The sequence below is a fragment of the Ovis canadensis genome, chromosome 2 (genome assembly GCF_042477335.2).
Source record: "Ovis canadensis isolate MfBH-ARS-UI-01 breed Bighorn chromosome 2, ARS-UI_OviCan_v2, whole genome shotgun sequence".
NCBI lineage: Eukaryota > Metazoa > Chordata > Mammalia > Artiodactyla > Bovidae > Ovis > Ovis canadensis.
This window is the reverse complement of record NC_091246.1, coordinates 134059805-134085778: the sequence shown is the minus strand read 5'-3', so window position 1 is coordinate 134085778 and position 25974 is coordinate 134059805. Positions and strand designations below refer to the sequence as shown.

At 37.8% G+C, this 25974-nt stretch overlaps 2 long non-coding RNA genes across 2 annotated transcripts in view; one reads left to right on the top strand and one right to left on the bottom strand.

Annotated features, from left to right (window-relative positions):
• Positions 1-617: 617 nt before the first annotated feature.
• Positions 618-10396, bottom strand: LOC138433809 (uncharacterized). The gene is made up of 4 exons (XR_011254469.1): positions 10270-10396; positions 3738-3812; positions 1686-1864; positions 618-848 (listed from the first exon to the last, which is right to left on the bottom strand). It is a non-coding gene; the product is annotated as an uncharacterized lncRNA (long non-coding RNA).
• LOC138433812 (uncharacterized) overlaps positions 1157-25974 on the top strand; it is a 50458-nt gene continuing 25640 nt past the window's right edge. The window contains exons 1-2 of the long non-coding RNA XR_011446576.1: positions 1157-1334; positions 20961-21242. This is a non-coding gene — a long non-coding RNA (uncharacterized lncRNA). The remainder of the gene's footprint in view (positions 1335-20960; positions 21243-25974) is intronic.

Below are 25974 nucleotides of genomic sequence, written 5' to 3'. Positions count from 1 at the left end.
TTCAGGCAGATTCTTTACCATCTGAGCCACAAGGGAAGCTCAAAGCCCACAGTAAAACTGCTCTACTTCTGGGTTTAGTGTGAGAAGACAAGACTCCTATAAGCCTCTTTTTTGTTAGTAGATATTTGTTTTATATATGTGTGTGTGTGTGTGTGTGTGTGTGTGTGTGTGTGTGTGTGTGTGTATGTTTCTCTCCTCCCCCATTTTAATGGTTATACCTCCAGCACTGTACAGGAGGGAAACCAAAACCATGGTGTTAGATTTAAAGATAACTGGGAAGGGCTGAAGATGTTCCTATATTGTGGCCTCAAGATTAGGTAATTGTTTACTCTATTATTGTTTAATCTGCTATCAAATCTAGCTCATGATTAACATATCCAGATAATTTATATTTTCATGTAATAAAAGCATTTTTCTTCAATAAAGTAGTCATTTAAAAAAATAATAGGTTGCTAAATCACTGCTAAACTTTGCTCTTTAATCCTTTGATTTCCCTCTGCCTCTTAAAAAGCAACTAAAAATATTGTAAAAAAATGATTTTTTCAAGATTTCACTTTGTTATCAAGTCGAAGCTCACACTGCTCACCACACGACAGGCCAATAAATTGAGAGATTAGTTATTGGGGCGAGGAATGGTGACTTTATTTGAAATGTCCACAGACCAAGAATATGGCTCATGTTCTAAGAACCTACTTGCCCAACTTAGACTTCAGGCTTCTTTTATACTAAAAGAGAAGGGAATAAAGTCAATCATTTCCTGGTTTGTGTCAGCCTTCAGAGAGGATGTGTTAATTTCTTCCATCCTGTAGTCATTCACATGTGGGCCTGGTCAGGATCTTTCCTGTGAGCTAAACAAATATATTTTAACTTAATGTTCTTTATCTGGGAGGCAGAGTTCCCAGAGAGGGACCATTTTGTGTAAGTTTAAAGGCAGCATTTCTTTAATGATTAACTTGTATTAGAATACAAAGGTTCTTCTCTGTACAAATAAGCTAAAATTAGTGAAAATGGCTTCATTTTTGATTATTTAGATCTGTCAAGAAAATCTGGAGCTGGAGGTCTGCTGATTGGTGACTTCTATGAGTCAGACTGGAAATAGTGTGAAGTAGGTTTCAGAGTCTGGAGTTAGTGGGTCACAAAGTGTGGGTTTCAATTCTGGCTCTGCCACTTACGTCTCTGTGACTTTGATCAACTTACTTAGCTTCCCTGTACTTCAATTTCCCCATCTGTAAAATGGAGACGGGGAAACTAGGTACCTCATAGAAGATTGAAGGCCATTTTGTAAGAAAAAGGCTTAGAGCTCAGTGGGGCAGGTTGTCCACACTTAATTAAAGGTCAGTTCTTGGTTTATGTCTCAGTAATCCTTCTTGTTCTCTGGATCTGTGGCTTTCCTTCTTCCTCCTAGACCTTCTTCACAAGTCTATGATACCCCCTTTCACAAAATAAGTTGGTATTTAAAACATAACTAGAATTTGTTTAAAAAGTGTTTCTGTCACTTAATAGCTTAGCAATCTTGAGAGGGTTCTTTTATTTCCAGTCTAATTTTTCTTATTTGTAGGTATCTGTTTTCTTGTGAAGCTCAAATGACATATTAAATGTGAAAATACTTTAAAAGCTGAATATTATTAGAGATTATAGCTGCAAATTGTTAGCGAGCTATAGAAAGGAAAAAATCACGTCCTTACCTTTTTCTTTTTACACAAAAATTATTTTTTCCGTTTGACTAGATGGCAACCCACTCCAGTATTCTTGCCTAGAGAATCCCAGGGACGGGGGAGCCTGGTGGGCTGCCATCTATGGGGTTGCACAGAGTCGGACACGACTGAAGCGACTTGGCAGCAGTAGCAGCAGTTAGTTTGTGAAACTGAAAAATACAGAAAAGCAGAGAGAGGAAAGAAATTTATATCTCTTCCATTCAGATATTGTTAGTACTTTGATATACTTCTATTTACTTTCCACACATCATGTTATTTAAGTTATACTGTGAAAATGTAACTTTGTATTGATGTCTTTAATTAAAAAAAAATTCTAACATGTATACTATCATGTGAATTGAATCGCCAGCCTATGTCTGACGCAGGATGCAGCATGCTTGGGGCTGGTGCATGGGGATGACCCAGAAAGATGTTATGGGGAGGGAGGTGGGAGGGGGGTTCATGTTTGGGAATGCATGTAAGAATTAAAGATTTTAAAATTTAAAAAATAAAAAACTAAAATTAAAAAAAAAAAGTTGGTTCATTTGGAAGCAAGGTGATACAGCATAATGCAGTGATTACTAATAAGAGTCATCTGGAGAAATCAGAATGATCTATTGGAGAAAAATTATGACTTTTGAAAATAAAAGACTATATAATAAAAAAAAAATCTTATTAAAGGATAGTCGGTTTACAATCTTATGTCAGTTTTAGGTATACAGTAAAGTGATTCAGATATATACATACATATATAAATACTCCAATATATTATATATATATGTTATGAATATATGTATATATAATATATCTGAATATACATAAATATTCTTTTTCAGATTCTTTCCTTATATAGGTTATTGCAAACTATTGAATATAGTTCCCTTTGTTATACAGTAGGTCCTTGCTGTTTATCTCTTTCATATAGAGTATTGAGTATATGTTACTCCCAATTTCCCAATTTATCCCTTCCCCTTCTCCTTTCTCATTTGGTAACTGTAAGTTTGTTTTGTATGTCTGTGAGTCTGTTTCTGTTTCCTAAGTAACTTTGTTTGTATAATTTTTTTAGATTCCACATGTAAGTGATATCATATATCTGTCTTCTCTGACTTACTTTACTTAGAATTATGATTTTTGAATTTGCTGTCATACCAACATTAAAATGTAATTCAAAGCCACTCTTCCTTAAGTTGCTGTTGTCAATCTCTCTTCATATATCATATACACATGTACATATAAATGTACAAAGCAATTTTTTCTTCTTCATTTATGTTTTGTTTGCATTTCAGTATGATATATGTACCTCCCTTATTGTGCACTTTTGGGTGGTGAAGAGTTTTTACTCATATATTAAAAATATAAGAACAACCATCTTTATCTTTAATTCTATCTCTAAATCAGGTACATTTTACTCAGCTACATTATAAGCAATCAAAATGTTCTGCTTTTATGTATATTTGTCTTTACACCTTAATTGTAGCGAAATTGAAAGCAAAAAGAATTATGAAAGTTTGAGGTTGAGGGAAGGAAGTTGATAAAACCCTCAGCTTTAAGAATGCAGAAATTTGAAACCCCTACGGACTAACAATCTGAACCCAATAGTCAGTAAAGCTAAGTTATAGAGTGAGAGTGATTTTCAGTCTGCCAATGATCAAAATAGGTGTAAATACACATACGTTGAAATAATTTTAATTTAGTTAAACCATCGTTTATTAAACATCATAGCATTTACAGTTACTTGTGACTTAGCAGCAGCAGCAGCAAAGACAATTAAAAAAAACATACATTGTGGTTTAATTTTTTAACTTTACTTATTACTAACTATATAATATGATTTGAGAACTTAGCAAAAGAAAAAAAGAAACAGACAATGAGTAAAGGTACGAAAAAAAAGTACAATTATAAAAAAAAACCCACACAGATTAAAAGAGATGCTCAGGTAAAAGGGGAGTTATAGGACCAGATTTGAAGCGAGTAACAGCCACAGAGATGCACACCAGCAGAGCTGAATCAGACCTTAAATTTGGATGATTTAGCTGAGCTTACTTTTTTCAAGCAGTTTCCAGCTTGTTTCTCTTAAAAGTAGGCCATCAAATAAGTAGGTATTCTCAGACCAGTTACCTGTAACAATAACAACACCTTCCTTTAAAGCTGCATCACATTGTTGTGTCACAGTTTACAGAGCACTTTCTGGTTGTCCTCAATAGCTGTGTAACAGCTGAACTTACTTTCAATACATACATTTAATTTTTTGCCAGGAAAATAGCCAGGAAATATTTACTGAATGTCTGCTACATGCTAGACCATCCACTCATACAAATTTGAAATTAAAAGAATTGATAAAGTCTCTGCCCTCCAGGTCACAGTGTAACAGTGAAGACAGACCCATACACAGGTAATTTAAAATGCAACATGGCAAAAACAGGGATGGTGTTATGTCAGGTTATTATAACATCCAGGAGAAAGAACATGTAATCTTACCTGAGTGAGGGTGGGGAATACAGTCTCAGGGAAGGATACCTGGGGTGGTGACATTGAATTATATGACTATGTGGAGTTAAGCATAGTGTAAAATAGAAGACATAAACCAAACCCTGGAAGTGACAAAGTGCCCAGTGTGTTAGCTGTGTATTGTTTGTGCATAATCAGTGAGGCATATTAAAAAGCAAAGACTGCTTTGTCAACAAAGGTCCGTCTAGTCAAGGCTATGGTTTTTCCAGTAGTCATGTATGGATGTGAGAGTTGGACTATAAAGAAAGCTGAGTACTGAAGAATTGATGCTTTTTAACTGTTGTTGGAGAAGACTCCTGAGAGTCCCTTGGACTGCAAGGAGATCCAACCAGTCCATTCTGAAGGAGATCAGTCCTGGGTGTTCATTGGAAGGACTGATTTTGAAGCTGAAACTCCAATACTTTGGCCACCTGATATGAAGAGCTGACTCATTTGAAAGGACCCTGATGCTGGGAAAGATTGAGGGCAGGAGGAGAAGGGGATGACAGATGATGAGACGGTTGGATGGCATCACTAACTCAATGGACATTGGTTTGGGTAGACTCCGGGAGTTGGTGATGGACAGGGAGGCCTGGTGTGCTGCGGTTCATGGGGTCGCAAAGAGTTGGACATGACTGAGCAACTGAACTTAACTGAACTGAATCAGTGAGACTGGGAGACTGGCTAGGTAGGCAAGAGCTAGATCATGAAAGATTATGGTTAGCTATGTGAGCATGCATTACTCAGAAGGGGAAGGAGGAATCATTGGAGAGTTTTAAAGCTTCACATTTAGATTGGTTATCCTGCTATCTCCGTGGTGGATGAGTTGAGGGAAATGACAGATGCATAAAGCAGAGAAAATGTTGATGCTCTATGACTCTTTTTTCAAATGGGTTTATTTTATTTGTTCATTTTCAGTTGCACTGGGTCTGCATTGTGGCGCACAGGCTTCCTCTAGTTGTGGCAGCTACTCTCTAAGTTGCGGTACACGGGCTTCTCATTGTGGTGGCTTCTCTTGTTGCTGAGCGCCAGGGGTAGGGTGCACGCACTTCAGTAGTTTGGGCACATGGGCTCTAAAGCCCAGGCTCAGTAGCTTTGGTGCATGGGCTTCCTTGCACCATGACATATGGGATCTTCCCGGACTGGGGATCAAACCCATGTCTCCTGCACTGGCAGGTGGATTTTTAACCACTGAGTCACCAAGGAACCCCTGCCCTATGACATTTTAGAATTTCTTCATAGAATCTTCAGAAAGTTAACAAAAAAAGCTAAAAATCATTGTGTGGTGTTTGTGTGACAATTTTGCTCTCCTCTGTGGACAGAGAAGCTTATGGAGGAAAAACATAGGGGGTAGATGGATTATTGGGAAACAAAAACAATGAGACTTTCCTACCAGCTTCCCCTGTAATTGGGGGAAAATGGAAGATATGCTCCTTGCAGACCATATAGGTGAAAACTGCTTAACTGTTACCACTGGAGGATGTCTTTCTTAGAAGCGAATGTTGATTTGAAGAAGTTATTTAGAAGTCATTCAATTTAGTTCAGTTCAGTCGCTCAGTCGCTCTTTGCGACCCCATGAATCGCAGCACACCAGGCCTCTCTGTCCATCACCAACTCATGGAGCTCACTCAGACTCACGTCCATCAAGTCGGTGATGCCGTCCAGCCATCTCATCCTCTGTCGTCCCCTTTTCCTCTTGCCCCAAATCCCTCCCAGCATCAGTCTTTTCCAATGAGTCAACTCTTCGCATGAGGTGGCCAAAGTACTGGAGTTTCAGCTTCAACATCAGTCCTTCCAAAGAACACCCAGGGCTGATCTCCTTCAGAATGGACTGGTTGGATCTCCTTGCAGTCCAAGGGACTCTCAAGAGTCTTCTCCAACACCACAGTGCAAAAGCATTAATTCTTCGGCGCTCAGCTTTCTTCACAGTCCAACTCTCACATCCATACGTGACCACTGGAAAAACCATAGCCTTGACTAGACAGACATTTGTTGGCAAAGTAATGTCTCTGCTTTTCAATATACTATCTAGGTTGGTCATAACTTTTCTTCCAAGGAGTAAGCGTCTTTTAATTTCATGGCTGCAGTCACCATCTGCAGTGATTTTGGAGCCCCCCAAAATAGTCTGATACTGTTTCCATTGTTTCCCCATCTATTTCCCAGGAAGTGATGGGACCAGATGATCTTCGTTTTCTGCATGTTGAGCTTTAAGCCAACTTTTTTACTCTCCTCTTTCACTTTCATCAAGAGGCTTTTTAGTTCCTCTTCACTTTCTGCCATAAGGGTGGTGTCATCTGCATATCTGAGGTTACTGATATTTTTCCCGGCAATCTTGATTCCAGCTTATGCTATTAGTTTAATTGATTTTGCAATCCAGGTTTTTACTATATTTCAGATTCCATTTCTATTTCCAATATCCATTTTGAAGAAATAGAATAAATATATGGAGTGGAAAAATTAAGACATAAGAGTCTAAGGTAACAAATAATTTTTTTGTTGATCATAAAGGATTATAAGCTAAAGAAAGGATCATAGTAAAAATTAGGAAATTGTGTAAGAGGAAGTATGAATTTTGTTGATACTGTACAATCTTTTTCATTATGAACAAACCAAAATATAGAGAGCCCTAAATCAGGTGAAACATCCTTTACAATCCCTCCAGCTTTTTCATTACCCTTTTCAATGGCAGTCTCAAAATATTCCCTAACTCTCATTCTCTCCCCTTTACTCTTTTGATTTTATGCTGGCACACAAAGCTGCCACATATATTGGAGAAGATGGTTTAGAAGTGGTTGGGGTTGGCTTTAGAAAAGAAAGGAATAATTAGAGATAAACAGTTATTTTTTCACCATATAGACAAAGGTCCATTGTGAATTAGTGGTGACATTGTTTTATTGACTATTTTAATTAGTACTGGAGCAAAGAAGGCAGAGAGACATGTCAAATTTCCTTATTATACAGCTTTTTCCGGCCAGTGAAATCTGAGAGTATAAACTGTAAGACAGTCTGTATGGAAAGTAATTAGAACCTTATGAACTAATGGACATTTGTTTATTTTTTGCTGCACTGAGTCTTTGTTGCTGCGTGCAGGCTTTCTCTAGTTGCAGTGAGCGAGAGCTACTCTTCATTGTGGTGTGTGGGTTTACTGTGGTGGCTTCTTTTTGAGAAGCACAGACTCTAGGTGTGTGGGCTCAGCAGTTGTTGTGCGTGGGTTTAGTTGCTCCTTGGCATGTGGGGTCTTTCCAGAAGAGGAATCAAATGCGTGTCCCCTGCATTGGTAGACGATTCTTAACCACTTGACTACCAAGGAAATTCCTGAACTAATGGACATGTTGTAGGTTTTTTTTGTTTGTTTGTTTTTGTTTTTGTCAACATCAGCTTGACATTGTTTTATGACCAAATAGGAAATCATGAAAGTTATCAGAAATGCTCTTCAAAACCAACCAAAGTATTATAATAAAGCCATTTTAAAAAACAGAATTTTGAAATACATTATTAGTATGGATGTGAGAGTTGGACTGTGAAGAAGGCTGAGCACTGAAAAATTGATGCTTTTGAACTGTGGTGTTGGAGAAGACTCTTGAGAATCCCTTGGACTGCAAGGAGATCCAACCAGTCCATCCTAAAGGAGATCAGTCCTGGGTGTTCCTTGGAAGGACTGATGCTGAAGCTGAAACTCCAATACCTTGGCCACCTCATGTGAAGAATTGACTCATTGGAAAAGACCCTGATGCTGGGAGGGATTGAGGGCAGGAGGAGAAGGGGATGACAGAGGATGAGATGGCTGGATGGCATCACCGACTCAATGGACATGATTTTGGGTAAACTCCGGGAGTTGGTGATGGACAGGGAGGTCTGGAGTGCTGTGATTCATGGGGTCGCAAAGAGTTGGACACGACTGAGCAACTGAACTGAACTGATTAGCTATTATTGTTTTGTATATTTTGTGTCAAGAAAGCCAATAAACTGAAGGGAATGAGTGGTCATTTCTTATAGCTTCAAGCAGGAAACTTGAAAACATATAAAGAAGTTAGTAAATGTTTGAGGCTGAGGTGGTCCAAATTGAACCTATACATATTGTCAGAATATCTAGATAAACATATAATGGCAGATTCTGGTTAAATTCTTCAAGGAATCCAAGACAACAAAATCTTCCTATACAATGGATGTAAGCATGAGCTTGAAAGTCAGAAGGAAACATTTGAGCAAGTTATTTGAGTTAGAATCTCCTTTTTTTAAATAAAAAGAAAAAACATTTTATTTTGTGTTGGAGTATAGCTGATTAAAAAACAATGTTGTGATAGTTTCAGTTGATCAGCAAAGGGACTCAGTCATACATATACATGTATACTTTCTCCCTGCAAACCCCTCTCCTCAGACTGAACTGTTAATTTAAAAAATACATGTAAAGCTGATGTTGGTGCTTTGAACTTAACATAGTGCTTAGCATACAGTAAGCACTTTATAGGATGGTTATTGTTGTTTACATTATTGCTTTGTAATATACCCCTGTGTGAGTGACTGAAACAGAGGTCTGAGCTAAATCAGCCACAGATATGATTTTATAAACCATTTCTTAGGCAGACTGCTTTATGACTTACTCTGAAATCTCAGTGCCTTAATACAACAAAAGGTATATGGCTCAGATTACAGGCCAGTGTGGATTGGCAAAGTTTGGGTGATGTTGGGAGCTCTACTTCATGTAGTTACTTAAGGACATGACCCCCTTGTCTAGTGGCTCCGCTATGCCCTGGGATTTGAGTCCTCCCCTGGATAAAAAGCGTCTGTCTGCAATGCAGGAGACTCGGGTTTGATCCCTGTATTCTTGCCTGGAAAATCCCATGGACGCGGAGCCTGTTAGGTTACCATCTATGGGGTCACAGAGTTGGACACGACTGAGTGATTTCACTTTCACTTTCTGGATACTTGGCATTGGACCAGTTGGTGAGAGAATAAAGGAAAATTGGAAAGGTTTATGGACCAATCCTGCAAGCTTTGTATATTACTTCTGCTCACAGTTCATCATCTGGAATTTCAATACCTGGCCCACTTTAACCACATTGGATGCTGGGAATTGTAGTCCAGCTGTGGTCCCAGAAGGAAAAGGAAGCATCTGTCACAGACCTCTTCCTGAGTTTTCATCTACATGTCAACCAGGATATTGTCATTGTTGTTTAGTTGCTAAGTTGTTTCTGACTCGATTTGCGACTGCATGAGCTGTAGCCCACCAGCCTTCTCTGCCCATGGGATATCTCAGGCAAGAATACTGGAGTGGATTACCATTCCCTTCTCCAGGGGACCTTCACAACCCAGGTGTCAAGTCCTCATCTCCAGCATTGGCAGGCGGGTTCTTTACCACTGATCCACCAGGGAAGCCTGTCAACCAGAATAGAAAGTAGAAACAAGAAATTCCTAGCGTATCACATCCTACTCAGAATATGAAGCAAAGGGCTAATCAACTCTATTAGATAATTATTCTAATCATTAATCCTTGTTTTCAATAATAATAATATTTAATAAAATTTTCAATTTACAAAATACAGTCCTGTTCTTTAGGTAGGTGGGGTGGAATAGTGACAAGAGTGTGGTCTTTGAGATAAGAAAGGTTTGGATATAACCTGCGGCTCCCATACTTGCTGTGTTTGTCAGCTGAGTCTAGTTAGGTACCTCTTCTTGCCTTTATTTTTCATCTGAAAGTTGAAATAAAGAATCCTTTCCTTGAGAATTATGAAGATTAAATGAATTACAGTAAGGAAAGCATCTAGATTAGTAGTTACTCTTTTTTTGATAGTGATTATCATTCAACTGACTTATTCAACACTTTACAGACATTGCTAGCTCCAGGCAACTGACTTAGATAAATAATTTTTTCAAGTTCAGCTAAGACTAAACATACTTTCTCTGATTTCAAACTCCATGATCATTATTTCCCCAAGAAAATACATCAGAAATGTTTCAGTTAAGATGGTATAAGACAACTTCAAAGGCAAGCACTAAAATATATATGGGAGTGGCTTACTTAAAAGATTACAAGGCAAATCCATACTAAAGAAAAGAAAATCTTCAAAAATTTCAAATATTTACCTACCTTTAAATTCTGTGCACCATACTCCTTCCAGATTAAAAATTAAGCTATGTTTTCCCACTTAGACATACTTTCTGTCTCTTGGGAACAAAATATATAGTGTTATTCTTTGTGTGATTCTTTGTGGTTCAGCTGTAAGTCAAAGAGCAGAGTTCTAAGACACCACAACCGCCTAATTGGAAACTCTTAAGTTGTCCTTTGTAAGTCACCCAGTGTAGATGTGTATTGTATAGACTTTCAAGGGTTACTAATATTCTGAGCCACTATGGAAATTACACAGTTTCTGTGTAGGCAGTATTTTTAAGGTCCCAGGACCCTTAGGCTGGTTGGTGAGAGTTCTTTTAGGAATCACAGTTGTAAACATGCACTTAATTAATTTTGCATACTATTTTACACTTTTTTTCTCTGCAAGCATTTTAAGTTATATTCACACCTATTAGTAAACTAATGACTGCATATCTTCTCATGCTTGCCCTTGTGTTTTTGTGTACATTTTTCTCACTTACTTCTAACTTGGCTTCACACTTTTTTTGATATCAGAGCTCATTAGTTTTACTTCCTTTCTACTCGGCCTGTATCACTCTCTGCTTATACTTAGTGAAATAATCTGCTTTGCCAAAAAGTAATGCAGAAAATAATATTTGTATTTGAAATTATTGATAAACAATACCATATTATTAAGGAATGGTAAAGATAAGAAAAAGGAGCTAATTTCTGGCAAGTTAAGATCTTAGCTAAAAAAAAAAATACAAGAAGCACTTTTCCCAATAAAAGTTTCAAATTGTCAAATCAACATTTTATTTTTTTAAATTTTACTTTACAATACTGTATTGGTTTTGCCATACATCAACATGAATCCGCCACGGGTGTACACGTGTTCCCAATCCTGAACCCTCCTTCCACCTCCCTCCCCATTTTAAATCTTTTTTGTCTATTGGAGAAAATGGAGACCTCCTTATTAAACCCCTATATATGTGCGTCCAAGTTGGTATATGACTGTTAAAAATGAAATAATCTTTTTCAAGTTGATCTTAGTACTTTAAAATTTTGTTCTTGAATAAAAAAATTTCGTTCCTTCAGTCTTCTTTATTTGAATACTGTTTCTTTAGACTATACACTTTTATCTGACAGAAACAAGTTTATCCAGCTGAAACATTCAGTTAAATTGATGTATTTTGAAAATGGGTTAAAGGAACCACAAAGAAAATATATACTGCTATTTCTAAACCAAATGCCTAAAATATGAGCGTTAGGGCTATTTATGCTTACCATACAATCACAGGAAAGTTTCAGATGCATGTATTTATGCAACTAGGGTTACTATTGGAGAAGGAAATGGCAATCCACTCCAATACTCTTGCCTGGAAACGCCCATGGATGGAGGAGGCTGGTGGGCTGCAGTCCATGGGGTCACGAAGAGTTGGACACGACTGAGCGACTTCACTTTCACTTTTCACTTTGATGCATTGGAGAAGGAAACGGCAACCCACTCCAGTGTTCTTGCCTGGAGAATCCCAGGGAAGAGGGAGCCTGGTGGGCTGCCGTCTATGGGATTGCACAGAGTCGGACACGATTGAAATGACTTAGCAGCAGCAGCAGCAGGGTTACTATTAAATATTTTACAAGTAACATAGCAACTAATCATAACAGACACATATTATTTGGCTGTATACTGTTTTGGTGCATACAGTTAGATTCCCGTCAACATCCAAAAGTAATAATAACATTTTCCAGAAGGTTATTGCATTTCTATGTTATAAAACTGTTGTTTTTAATAAATAAATTTTTAAAATTTTTATTCAAATTTTTCATTGTAATCAATACAAGTTGCTTTAACAAAAATTACTGTCACGTATACTATTGGGTTGGCCAAAAGGTTCATTCATGTTTTTCCATAACATTTTGCAGAGAAACCCAAACAAACATTTTGGCAACCCAACAGTTTTGAAATAATTACTTGTAATTTTTCTAGAGTGGCATATTTAGCAAAGCCATTATTAGTCAGACTGACTTGAGGGGAGAAGTAACCAAAACTTGAGGCACTACATAGATCTGGTACAAGAGCATTTTTGAAGTGTGAGATATAACTAAAATATACCACCTCATAATATTTAGTAATAGCTAAGCTACAGAACACTTTGATTCTCTAAACTTTCTACTTTCAGATTATTACAAATTATTTAGAACTCAGATACTATAATTATGTATTCATTGGATATAGAATATATGTAGTATTTGAATATTTGTAGAATTTTCTAATAAATATATATATTAATTTATCCTATATATGATTTATATATAAATTGTTGTTGTTTAATTGCTAAGTCATATCTGACTCTTTTGCAGCTCCATGGACTGTAGCCCACCAGGTTCCTCTGTCCCTGGGATTTCCCAGGCAACAATACTGGAGTGAGTTGCCATTTCCTTCTCCAGGGTATCTTCCTGACCCAGGCATCAAACTTGTGTCTCCTACATTGGCAGGCAGATTCTTTACCACTGAGTTACCAGGGAAGCCCATCTATTTAAATATACAGCACTACATTTTATATGCTATGTAAGAATATTATATATTATATAAACGTATATAGTTATATAGTTGTATACCGTGTATAATTTGATCAACTACTGTATATTACCGCACCTTGTTGAAAGAGATACAATAGGGAGGCAGTTGATAATGGAATCAGTTCCACACATTTTAGATTTTAGGTCTGCCCCTTATTAACTATGCAATTTAGGATACTTAATTTCTATAACAAATTATGACCAACCTAGACAGCATATTAAAAAGCAGAGACATTACTTTGACAACAAAGGTCCGTCTAGTCAAGGCTATGGTTTTTCCAGTAGTCATGTATGGATATGACAGTTGGACCATTTTAAAGAAAGCTGAGTGCTGAAGAATCGATGCTTTTGAACTGTGGTGCTGGACAAGACTCTTGAGAGTCCCTTGGACTGCAAGGAGATCCAACCAGTCTATCCTAAAGAAAATTAGTCCTGAATATTCATTGGAAGGACTGATGCTGAAGTTGAAACTCCAATACTTTGGCCACCTGATGTGAAGAACTGACTCATTTGAAGAGACGATGATGTTGGGAAAGATTGAAGGTGGGAGGAGAAGGGGACGACAGAGGATGAGATGGTTGGATAGCATCACCAACTCAATGGATATGACTTTGAGAAAGCTCCGGAAGTTGGTGATGGACAGAGAAGCCTGGCATGCCACAGTCCATGGAGTTTCCAAGAGTGGGACACCATGGGCGGCTGAAATGAACTGAATTTCTATAAGTCTTAGTGTTTTCCATTTTAAATGGGGAAAATTAACATCCTCTTAGAATTTTTGTGAGAAATGAAGTAAAGGGATGTATACAAAATACTTACTGAAGTAGCTGGCAATTGAAAACATGAAATAAGTTGCAGACAAGGGAGAAAACAAGCGGGACCAGTTCACAGCAGCAAGAAGTTTTGTGAGTGTTAGTATATTCAGTTCAGTTCAGTTCAGTTCAGTCGCTCAGTCATGTCTGACTCTTTGCGACCCCATGAATCGCAGCACACCAGGCCTCCCTGTCCATCACCAGCTCCTAGAATTCACTCAAACTCATGTACATCGAGTCGGTGATGCCATCCAGCCATCTCATCCTCTGTCGTCCCCTTCTCCTCCTGCCCCCAATCCCTCCCAGCATCAGAGTCTTTTCCAATGAATCAACTCTTCGCATGAGGTGGCCAAAGTACTGGAGCTTCAGCTTTAGCATCATTCCTTCCAAAGAAATCCCAGGGCTGATTTCCTTCAAAATGGCCTGGTTGGATCTCCTTGCAGTCCAAGGGACTCTAAAAAGTCTTCTCCAACACCACAGTTCAAAAGTATCAATTCTTTGGCACTCAGCTTTCTTCATAGTCCAACTCTCACATCCATACATGACCACTGGAAAAACCATAGCTTTGACTAGACAGACCTTTGTTGGCAAAGTAATGACTCTGCTTTTCAATATGCTATCTAGGTTGGTCATGACTTTTCTTCCAAGGAGTAAGCGTCTTTTAATTTCATGGCTGCAGTCACCATCTGCAGTGATTTTGGAGCCTCCAAAAATAAAGTCTGACACTGTTTCCACTGTTTCCTTGTCTATTTCCCATAGTGATCATATTGAACTACTTTATAATATATGATGTGACTTTCAAAAACAAAGCATGGATTTACAATCTCTAAAACAAGGCAAAATAATTTGATGTTCTCAAACAAGTGGTGTGTTGTTTATTTTTTGAATGACTCAGAAGGGTGAGATTTATGAGAATGAAAATGACCAATATGAAGGAAGATTTGCAAATGTATCAGTTTTACTATGTGGTTTGTGATTACATAATTCTTAACAGAATACTTCGTGCAGTGGGAAAATAACTTATTTAAAATTACTCTTCAATTTGAAAGAGTTCATATCAGGGTTAAGACTAGTGTATGTAACATGAGAAGGTTGATGTATAAAATCAAGCCACAAAGTCAATACTCCCCAAATAGTACTTGGCTAAGGACCTCTCAGTTAACAATAGATTTCTCCATGTGGCTTACCTCAGTTCTGCACTCAGTACTGCTACCAGAAATGCTAATGGAGATTCTCTGAAACAGGAATCACTGTGAAAAATTTTTCTGCTTACTTTTCTTCTCAGACTTAGAAGTCAGCATTTCTGGTTTCATAACCAGATGTTTAAGGAAGGAAAATGGTCTTCAGGAGTCTTAGCAAATACTCCAGGCATAAACAACTCTCAGTATTTTTGTTTCATTAAGGGTTAATGGTTTGTAAAGAGAAAACAGACAAAAATAAAAATTTCAGAGTTATATTTCCCAAAAGAAGATTTTATTATTGGTAGATTTAGAGAAAAAGAAAAATGAATATAGCAATGTTTCTACTTATTAATTTTATCATCATATTAAAGTTTTATAGGGTATTTGCTTATACAGGATATATGGTGTAGTTATATGATTATTTTGTCCATGGAATTCAAATTACTTTATGTTTACATCTGAGTGCAGCTTGATTTTTTAACGTTGATAAAAACAACATTCTGATAACTTGCTGCATAAGGCTTTCAAAATATTGAAGTAACCCAAGCCCTTACTTGCCCTACCCTATAAGGGAAGTATTATCAGCTTTCTTGTTGATGGGAAATTAGAACATAGCTGAAATTCTAATGGCAAGTCTCACATTTATAAAGGCAATGGCATAACTGAGGGAGATATAAAGATATAGAAAGTAGGTCCCTAATCCCTACAAGTTTACAAACTTGTTGATATAATAATGGGTAAATCAGCAAGGAAAACTCACCGTACTAAGTGGAGGGTGGAGGATGCTTTGTGTGAATAGTTATAAATCTTGAAATTTTTAGGTAGGTTAGGAAACAAAATTTCTGAAGGAATCAAAGAAGCAGGGGTAAAAGTGCAAATGATTCTGAATTTACTGGCGCATGTCTACCAGTATATATTTTGTCTTCATTCTAAAATGTATTTTCACAACATGCAGAATTTTGGGTTGACAGATTTTTTTTTTCCTTTCATCCCATGAAGGAGGGTTCTTGGCAGTCTAGCCCTCATTGTTTCTGAGGAGATATCAGCAGTCATTTGAATTGTTGTTCCCCTGTATGAAATATACCATTTGTATTTGACTTCTGTCAACATTTGTCTCTTTTTATTTTTTATTTTTTTAGTTTCATGGCTGCGATCACAACCTGCAGTAACTTTGGAGCCCTCAAAAGTAAAGTCAGCTGCTGTTTCCACAGTTTCCCCATCTATTTGTTATGAAGTGACGGGACCAGATGCCATGATCTTAGTTTTCTGAGTTGAGGTTTAAGCCAACATTTTCACTCTTCTCTTTCGCTTTCATCAAGAGGCACTTTAGTTCCTCTTCACTTTCTGCCATAAGGGTGGTGTCATCCGCATATCTGAGGTGATTGTTATTTCTCCCGGCAATCTTGATTCCAGCTTGTGCTTCTTCCAGCCCAGCGTTTCTCAGGATGTACTCTGCATATAAGTTAAATGAGCAGGGTGACAATATACAGCCCTGACATACTCCTTTTCCTATTTGGAACTAGTCTGTTGTTCCATGTCCAGTTCTCACTGTTGCTTCCTGACCTGCATACAGGTTTCTCAAGGGGCAGGTCAGGCGGTCTGGTATTCCCATCTCTCTCAGAATTTTCCACTGTTTATTGTGCTCCACACAGTCAAAGGCTTTGGCATAGTCAACAAAGCAGAAATAGGCTTTTTTTCTGGAACTCCCTTGCTTTTTTGATGATCCAGCAGATGTTAGCAATTCGATCTCTAGTTCCTCTGCCTTTTCTAAAACCAGGAAGTTCACAGTTCATGTATTGCTGAAGCCTGGCTTGGAGAATTTTGAGCATTACTTTACTAGCATGTGAAATGAGTGCAATTGTGTGGTAGTTTGATTCTTTGGTGTTGCCTTTCTTTGGGATTGGAATGAAAACTGACCTTTTCCAGTCCTGTGGTCACTGCTGAATTTCCCAAATTTGTTGGCATACTGAGCGTAGCACTTTCACAGCATCATCTTTTAGGATTTGAAACCTCAACTGGAATTCCATCACCTTCACTAGCTTTGTTCATAAAGATGCTTCCTAAGGCCCACTTGACTTCACATTCCAGGATATCTGGCTGTAGATGAGTGATCATACCATCGTGATTATCTGGGTCATGAACATCCTTTTTTGTACAGTTCTTCTGTGTATTCTTGCTACCTCTTCTTAATATCTTTGCTGCTGTTAGATCCATACCATTTCTGTCCTTTATTGTGTCCATCTTTGCATGAAATATTCCCTTGGTATCTCTAATTTTCTTGAAGAGATCTCTAGTCTTTCCCATTCTATTGTTTTCCTCTATTTCTTTGCACTGATTACTGAAGAAGGCTTTCTTATCTCTCCTTGCTATTCTCTGGAACTCTGAATTCAAATGAGTATATCTTCCCTTTTCTCCTTTGCTTTTCACCTCTCTTCTTTTCACAGCGGTTTGTAAGGGCTCCTCAGACAGCCATTTTGTTTTTTTTGCATTTCTTTTTCTTGGGGGTGGTCTTGAACCCTGTCTCCTGTACAATGTCATTAACCTCCATCCATAGTTCATTGAGCATTCTGTCTATCAGATCTAGTCCCTTAAATCTATTTCTCACTTCCACTGTATAATCATAAAGGATTTGATTTAGGTCATACCTGAATGGTCTAGTGGTTTTCCCCACTTTCTTCAATTTAAGTCTGAATTTGGCAATAAGGAGCTCATGATCTGAGCCACAGTCAGCTCTTGGTCTTGTTTTTACTGACAGTACAGAGCTTCTCCATCTTTGGCTGCAAAGAATATAATCAATCTGATTTCGGTGTTGACCATCTGGTGATGTCCATGTGTAGAGTCTTCTCTTGTGTTGTTGGAAGAGGGTGTTTGCTATGACCAGTGCGTTCTCTTGGTAAAACCTTGTTAGCCTTTGCCCTGCTTCATTCTGTACTCCAAGGCCAAATTTGCCTGTTATTCTAGGTGTTTCTTGACTTCCTACTTTTGCATTCCAGTCCCCTATAATGAAAAGGACATCTTTTTTGGGTGTTAGTTCTAGAAGGTCTTGTAGGTCTTCATAGAACTGTTCAGCTTCAGCTTCTTCAGTGTTACGGGTCGGGGCATAGACTTGGATTACTGTGATATTGAGTGGTTTGCCTTGGAAATGAACAGAGATCATTCTGTTGTTTTGGAGATTGCATCCAAGTACTGCATTTCGGACTCTTTTGTTGACCATAATGGCTACTCCATTTCTTCCAAGGGATTCCTGCCCACAGTAGTAGATATAACGGTCATCTGAGTTAAATTCACCCATTCCAGTCCATTTTAGTTCACTGATTCCTAGAATGTCGATGTTTACTCTTGCTATCTCCTGTTTGACCACTTCCAATTTGCCTTGATTCATGGACCTAACATTCCAGGTTCCTATGCAATATTGCTCTTTACAGCATCAGACCTTGCTTCCATCACCAGTCACATCCACAAACTGGGTGTTGGTTTTACTTTGACTCCATCCCTTCATTCTTTCTGGAGTTATTTCTCCACTGATCTCCAGTAGCATACTGGGCACCTACCAACCTGGGGAGTTCATCTTTCAGTGTCCTATCATTTTGCCTTTTCATATTGTTCTTGAGGTTCTCAAGGAAAGAGTACTGAAGTGGTTTGTCATTCCCTACTCCAGTGGACCACAGTCTGTCAGAAGGAAGGAAAGTTATCACCAACCTAGACAGCACATTAAAAAGCAGGGACATTACTTTGACAACAAATGTCTGCCTAAGACAAGGCTATTGTTTTTACAGTAGTCATTTATGGATGTGAGAATTGGACTATAAAGAAAGCTGAGTGTTGAAGAATTGATGCTTTTGAACTGTGGTGTTGGAGAAGACTCTTGAGAGTCCCTTGGACTGCAAGGAGATCCAACCAGTCCATTCTGAAGGAGACCAGTTCTGGGTGTTCATTGGAAGGAATGATGTTGAAGCTGAAACTCCAATACTTTGGCCACCTAATGTGAAGAACTGACTCATCTGAAAAGACCTGGATACTGGGAAAGATTGAGGGCAGGAGGAGAAGGGGTTGACAGAGGATGAGATGGTTGGATGGCATCACTGCCACAATGGACATGAGTTTGGGTAAACCCCGGGAGTTGGTGATGGACAGGGAGGCCTGCCATGCTGCAGTTCATGGGGTCACAAAGAGTTGGCAATGACTGAGCAACTGAACTGAACTTAACTGAATTTTATTTTTAGTAGTTAATTATGATATATATGTATGTGGATTTTGGGAGATATTTATTCTGTTTGGGTTTTGTTGAGGTTGAATCTGTACATTTATGTCTTTTTTAAAACCAACTTTGGGGAAAATTTGACCATTATTTATTTGAATTTTTTTTTAATGTAGTCTCTCTTCTATCATCCAGGAACTCCAGTTACACCCATGTTTGAAAATATCCCTCACGTCCTTCAGACTCTTTATTTCTTCTAATCATTTTCTCTGCTCTGAATTGGATTATTTATATTGATCTATCTTTAAGTCCACTGATTTTTTTGTTTTTTAAGTTCTGCTCTTAAGCTCATCCAGTAAATTGCTAAATATCAAGTATTTTATATTCAAATCTAGAATTTCCATTTGATTCTTTTTTAGCTTCTGTTTCTCTGGTGGGATTTTATATCTTTTTATTCATTGAATACATATTTTCTTTTATTTCTTTAAAAGTGATTTTAGTGGTTGTCTTAAAATCCTTATTTGCTGATTTCAGCTTCTGTGTCATTTCATATGGTCTCAATTGAATGTCTTTTCTCTTGAGAATGGCTCATATTTTCCTCTTATTTTGTTTGTCAAAGAGCTTTAGATTTTATCATCATTGTGAATGGTACATGGTATAGACTCTGGTTCATGTTATTTATCTAAAGAATATTGAGTTTTGTATTGAGAATTTGAGTATTGAGAATTTTTCAGCAGGAAGTTAGCTTGATAGAAGTCATTATAAACTCTTTCTCTCCTTCAGTGGGCAGCAGCTCAAATTTAACTTCAGTTACTTTTAATTGCAATTAGGCTACTTGTAGTTGCCCCACACATGCATAATTAAAGGGCCAAAGATTTGGGCTTCCCTTCTCAATCCTTCCTGACTTTCCAACTGAGTCTATCAATTATGAAGTATGTGACCTTGGAAGTATATTACTGTCTCAGAGCCTCAGTTTCATCATAAAGAGGTAATGGCAACTTCAGAATTTTAATTTATTGATAGTGTACAAGGTGAGTAGAGTATAAAGATGAAGAACCAATTAAGTTTTAAAACTTATAGAAAAATAGACTAAACTAGTCTGAGAAATTTATTTTAATTTTTTCAGTTTACAGAGGAGTAATTTGATGCTTAGGAAGATGCAGGGACTTGAGTGACTTGTCCAAGGCTGTTAATCATTAACTTATTTTGGGCAGATTCTGGAGATAAGTTTCCAGAATTTATTCAGCATTCTTTCCACTATAACCTACTTATAAGGCAGCTCAGTTGAACTCAGTTGGATACCCTGGGAATGCAGAGAAAACAAGTGGATTTATGAAAGTTTGTGGAGGAAGATTTGATCAGTGACCAATCAACTGATGGCTTGGAAGTCCTAAAAGATAGATATCTACAACATAGATCACTAATAACTAAGAGAATATTGCCATCAACTGAAATGAGCAGTGGAAGTTGGTAGGAAAGATGGTGAGTTAGCAAAGGATTAGAGTAGAAAAAAAAAAAACAAACACACTTAAGCTAGCATGTGAAGGATTTAGATAGTGTGTGAGGAAGAACTGTTTGTGAACAAAGTCTGCCAGGGGTTTGTAATAGGATATTTGGGCAGGCTGGAAAAATCTTTCTTTTTTTTTTTTTCTTTTTTTAATTTTTTTTTTTAATCTTTCTATAACAGCTTTAAAACTAGGATAGTTTTCTGTCACAGCTGAAGTGTAACATTGCTTGTAAGCAAGAAGTCATATTCAGTGAATTCTCAAAGTTCTTCTGGAGTCTGTGATTCTTTGAAGTTCTTAGATTTAGTGCACTTGGCTTGGAAAGTGGATGTTGGATATGGGACATAAAAATAGAAAGGATTTGAAATGACCTTTTAAATGGGAGGTGCATTAACCATTCCACTTCAGAAGGTTTACTATGGTATAACCTTTCCAGATCCTGCAGACTATAGTGCTTCTAAAGACTCAAGAATCTGAAACCTGGTCCACGCACTAGCCACAAGGAGCCAGCATGTCTGCCAAGGCCGTTACAGAGAAGGAAGCTTGCCTTATCAAGAAGCAACATCTGCACCAGAAGTAGGAAAGCCCTAGAGCTGAATTTCATCAGCACAAAAGGAATGATGAGTATGACCAAGTTTCCCCAACAGTTTCCTGTTGAAGGTGATTTTGTAAATTAAAGAAGTTACATTAACATCATTTTCCTTTTCTGGCTCAATTGGTAAATAGTTTTGCTTTTGTCAATGTTGATTTTCTTCAAGCATAAACATGGATTCCAAACAAGTCTAAGAACAAGTGTTTTTTTTTTCTTTGTTGTTGTTGTTTTGTTTTGTTTTGAGGAAAATCCTATATTTCAACTTATATTATTGTGAGAAAAATCAGAATGATCAAAAATGATGTTTCAAAATCCTGCTTTGAACTTGTCTTAGTCTGGGACCCAGAAAAGCTGTTTCTGTTGTGGAAATATGTGGATCATGGTGATCTAGACACAATAAATTGTTCTCATTTCAGTGAAGTAGTTTATTTACAGCATCTTGATGGGAGAAAATGTGGAGGCTAGTAAGTCCATTTAACTACAGTGGTGAGTACACTCATAAAGATAGATGTGTTCAAAATTTGGTCTCTTTCTTTACAGTTCATAGATGTTATTTCATGACAGTTGTAGCCAGAGGAATATGGGATAGAAATTATTAACATTATTAATTTAGGCAAACTAGAGAAAAATTGATAGTCATTATTTCTGTTGATGTGTAGCAGTGCGATCTCACTGAAGCATGTATTGAAGTTGACCATTTGGGAATGGTGACTGCTCTCAGTACCCATCTATTGTATTTGTGTATAATGGAGAGGGTCTACAGGGATGAAGTTTTGTGCACTGGATCTTGGGGCCATAGAGAAAGATGATACTGAAATGATAAAGACATAATGGGGTGTATTTACAAGCCTAATCTATGAGTAAGAGTCATTCTCTCCAGCTTGGGGACTGAAGGGAAATACAGAGCTATTTTGGTACCTGAGAGGTTTTGCAGCTTTGTGAGCAATTGGAGGGAGGTTTGGTATACAGAAGTCTCTTAACCACATGGCAGCATGTGGCAAATGAATTAGAACTATTCTTAGACTTTTCCTTGTAGCATTAACTAGATTATATTCTTGTTCTACAGTCTATGACCATTTCATGGAGAATAGGGAATCAAATTCTTGATTAAAAGTAATTTGATCTTAATATTTGTCACAGTCTTTCTTTTAGCAGTGTTTTAGGGAAAAAAGCATTTATTATTTATTTCTTCATCATGAATTTTCAGCTGGATTCTAAAGTGTCAATGAGGGACAATAGGAAATGAAGACAGAATGCTAATCTAAATTATGATGGACCCTCAAGGGACATGGCAGTGGGATAGGGTTTTATTTGTAACACAATGAGCAACAATTGAGGATCAAGAAAAGCCTTGAGAGCAAACGTCAAACAGTAAAGCTTTTTACTGCCTTTTTGTTACATCTAGATAGTGTTTCAAACTGTAAAACTTCATGTCAAGAGTGATGCTGGGTTGGGGTAGAGACCACATCTACTGTGTTATAGCTGGTGCACTACACATATTTATATGTATTGCATGCCCCCCTCAACCATCATAGACTTTGCTGTTAGCAATTTTTGATCTAGAATAGGTCTTTAAGCACCAGATAGAAGCACTGTATCTCCACATTTACATGCATGCCACCAGGTCTGACCAGCCTGTCCATTCAAGTAGTCTCATAAGTGTCAATGCTAAACGATTATGGTTATTCACATGTATGACTATTGGAATTCAGCACCATCCATTTCTGCAAATCTTCAGTGATGTCTCACATACAAGAGAAAACAAATTCACTCACATTTTCCCCCAGGCTACCAACAAGTCTTCTGAGGGATTTGTCATATCACAACCACGGTAGTTGAATGGGGAAAGCATCTTCCCTGCTGGCCAACTGGCTACCACTGCTTGGCTACAGTTCTGCAGGTGCCACCAGATGTTACCGCCCTTTCTGGGCCTGAGTTGGAGATGTTTCTGTTTGCATATTAGTTTTAAACTTCTCTTTATGTGCCAGAGACTATCAAGAGTTTTACTAGAAAATAGCATCTTCAGCTCTGAATCTAATCTTTCTTCTTTATATGTTACAAAATCCATCCTTAGGACTGTTTGGCAGAATGACATCAGGACATCCCATTATTGCCATTTCCCCCTTATTTCCCCTAGATTCTTCCAGTCTCCATCTCTCACATCATTTCCTTCTTTCAGCAAAAAAAGCACAAAACCTAAAATGTATCTCATTTCATCCAAATGGACATTCAATTTGGAAGATGACCTTCAGATTCTCAGATAAGGAAGCCTAGTTTTGAACTAAGTTCAGTTCAGTCCCTCCGTCGTGTCCAACTCTTTGCGACCCCATGAACCGCGGCACGACAGGCCTCCCTGTCCATCACCAACTCCCGGAGTTTACCCAAATTCATGTCCATTGCAGCAGTGATGCCATCAAACCATCTCATCCTCTGCCAATCCCTTCTCCTCCTGCCCTCAAGCTTTCCCAGCATCCGGGTCTTTTCAAATGAGTCAGTTCTTTGCATGAGGTGGCCAAAGTATTGGAGTTTCAGCTTCAACATCAGTCCTCCAATGAACACCCAGGACTGATCTCCTTTAGGATGGACTGGTTGGATCTCCTTGCAGTCCAAGGGACTCTCAAGAGTCTTCTGCAACAACACAGTTCAAAAGCATCTACTTTTTGGTCCTCAGCTTTCTTTATAGTTCAACTCTCACATCCACACATGACTACTGGAAAAACCATAGCCTTGACTAGATGGATCTTTGTTGACAAAGTAATATCTCTGCTTTTCAATATGCTGTCTAGGTTGGTCATAACTTTCCCTCCAAGGAGTAAGCGTCTTTTAATTTTATGGCTGCAGTCACCATCTGCAGTGATTTTGGAGCCCAAAAAAATAAAGTCAGCCATTGTTTCCACTGTTTCCCAATTTATTTCCCATGAAGTGATGGGACCAGATGCCATGATCTTCGTTTTTCTGAATGTTGAGCTTTAAGCCAACTTTTTCAGTCTCCACTTTCACTTTCATCAAGAGGCTTTTTAGTTCCTCTTCACTTTCTGCCATCAGGGTGGTGTCATCTGCATATCTGAGGTTATTGATATTTCTCCCAGCAATCTTGATTCTAGTTTGTGCTTCCTCCAGCCCAGCATTTCTCATGATGTACCCTGCATATAAGTTAAATAAGCAGGGTGACAATATACAGCCTTGACGTACTCCTTTTCCTATTTGGAATCAGTCTGTTGTTCCATGTCCAGTTCTAACTGTTGCTTCCTGACCTGCATAGAGGTTTCTCAAGAGTCTAGCAGGATACAATAAATACTAGACTAATATTACTTAGTGTAGGTAACAAGCTGCATTTACTTTCATGTTTTCGTGGTTTGAAGGTGTACTCATAATCACATAAATATAGATATACCTACAAACACAATCTTTGTGAAAGCTTTGGCTTAAAAGTTGGAATTGTTATTCATCTATTCTAGTAAATTTTATTTAAATTCTTCTTTCTTTTCACCTTTAGTTTGTTTATACCACTACACTTAAGCTGAAGAGTATTCAGTTCTTTATATTTCTTCTAAATGAGAGTTGAAAAACTTGTTAGTCTTGCCTTGTTACAACTTTCCCATCTTCTCCAAATATGTCATCCTCAAAGCTCAATTCAGGACTTCTGTCTTTCAATCTTTTCTTGATTAATCATATTTTGTTTTAGCTGCCATTGTATTAGTTCTCATTTTCTGAAAGTTTTTTTTTTAAAGGAGCACTGCTTTCTCAAAAATATTTTACCATATATTTTTACTTGATATTGGGGTATAGCCAGTTAACAATGTTGTGATAGTTTCAGGTGGACAGCAAAAGGACTTGGCTATACATATACATGTATCCAAACTCCCTTCCCATCCAGGCTGCCACATAATATTGAGTAGAGTTTCATATGCTCTATAGTAGGTCCTGATGGTTATCCACTTTAATATGTAACCATAGCAATATGTTCATATCAATCCCAGACTTCTGCCTATCCTCCCCTCCTAGGAACCATAAGTTCATTCTCTAGGTCTGTGAATATATTTCTGCTTTGTAAATAAATTTATTTGTATCATTTCTTTTTAGATTCTGCATAAAAGGGATGTCATACAATATTTGTCTTTCTCTGATTTACTTCACTCAGTATGATAATCTTTAGGTCCATTTGTGTTTCGCGAAGCTGATTTCTAATACTTGGAAATTAGTAGATTTTGGACCCAAAAGGTAGACATTCAGAGTTCAAAGGGATCTCCTATTACTTAAGAATTTGCACTAGTGTTCTACTATACTGAATTATAATCCATATGGTGCTAAAAGAATTTGGGCCACAAAAAGAATGGTTTTTGCTCATTTGGTAATTCAACAAAAATTTATTGGATCCCTATTTGATGTCACAGATATATTACACTCAGCAGTGGCAATAGTGGTTATGGTTTAGTTAAAAATCAGTGTCTTCTGAGGAGAATATAACCTTTAGGGAGAGATAGAAAGTTTAATGATATATGGAAAGCTTAAAAATATAACACAAAAGAAGTTTGTAAAATGTTACTATAACCTGGTAGAGGAAAGAAAGTGAAAGTGAAGTCGCTGAGTCGTGTCCAACTCTTTGTGACCCCATGGACTGTAGCCCACCAGGCTCCTCCGTCCATGGGATTTTCCAGGCAAGAGTACTGGACTGGGGTGCCATTGCCTTCTCCAGGGGATCTTCCCAACCCAGGGACTGAACCCGGGTCTCCCGCATTGTAGGGAGACGCTTTACCCTCTGAGCCTCCAGGGACGTCCTGGTAGAGGAACACACAACAAAACTTTGAAAACCTCTTGAGAAGTTTCTGGTTTTGTTCCAGTTTATTCAGGAGGATGA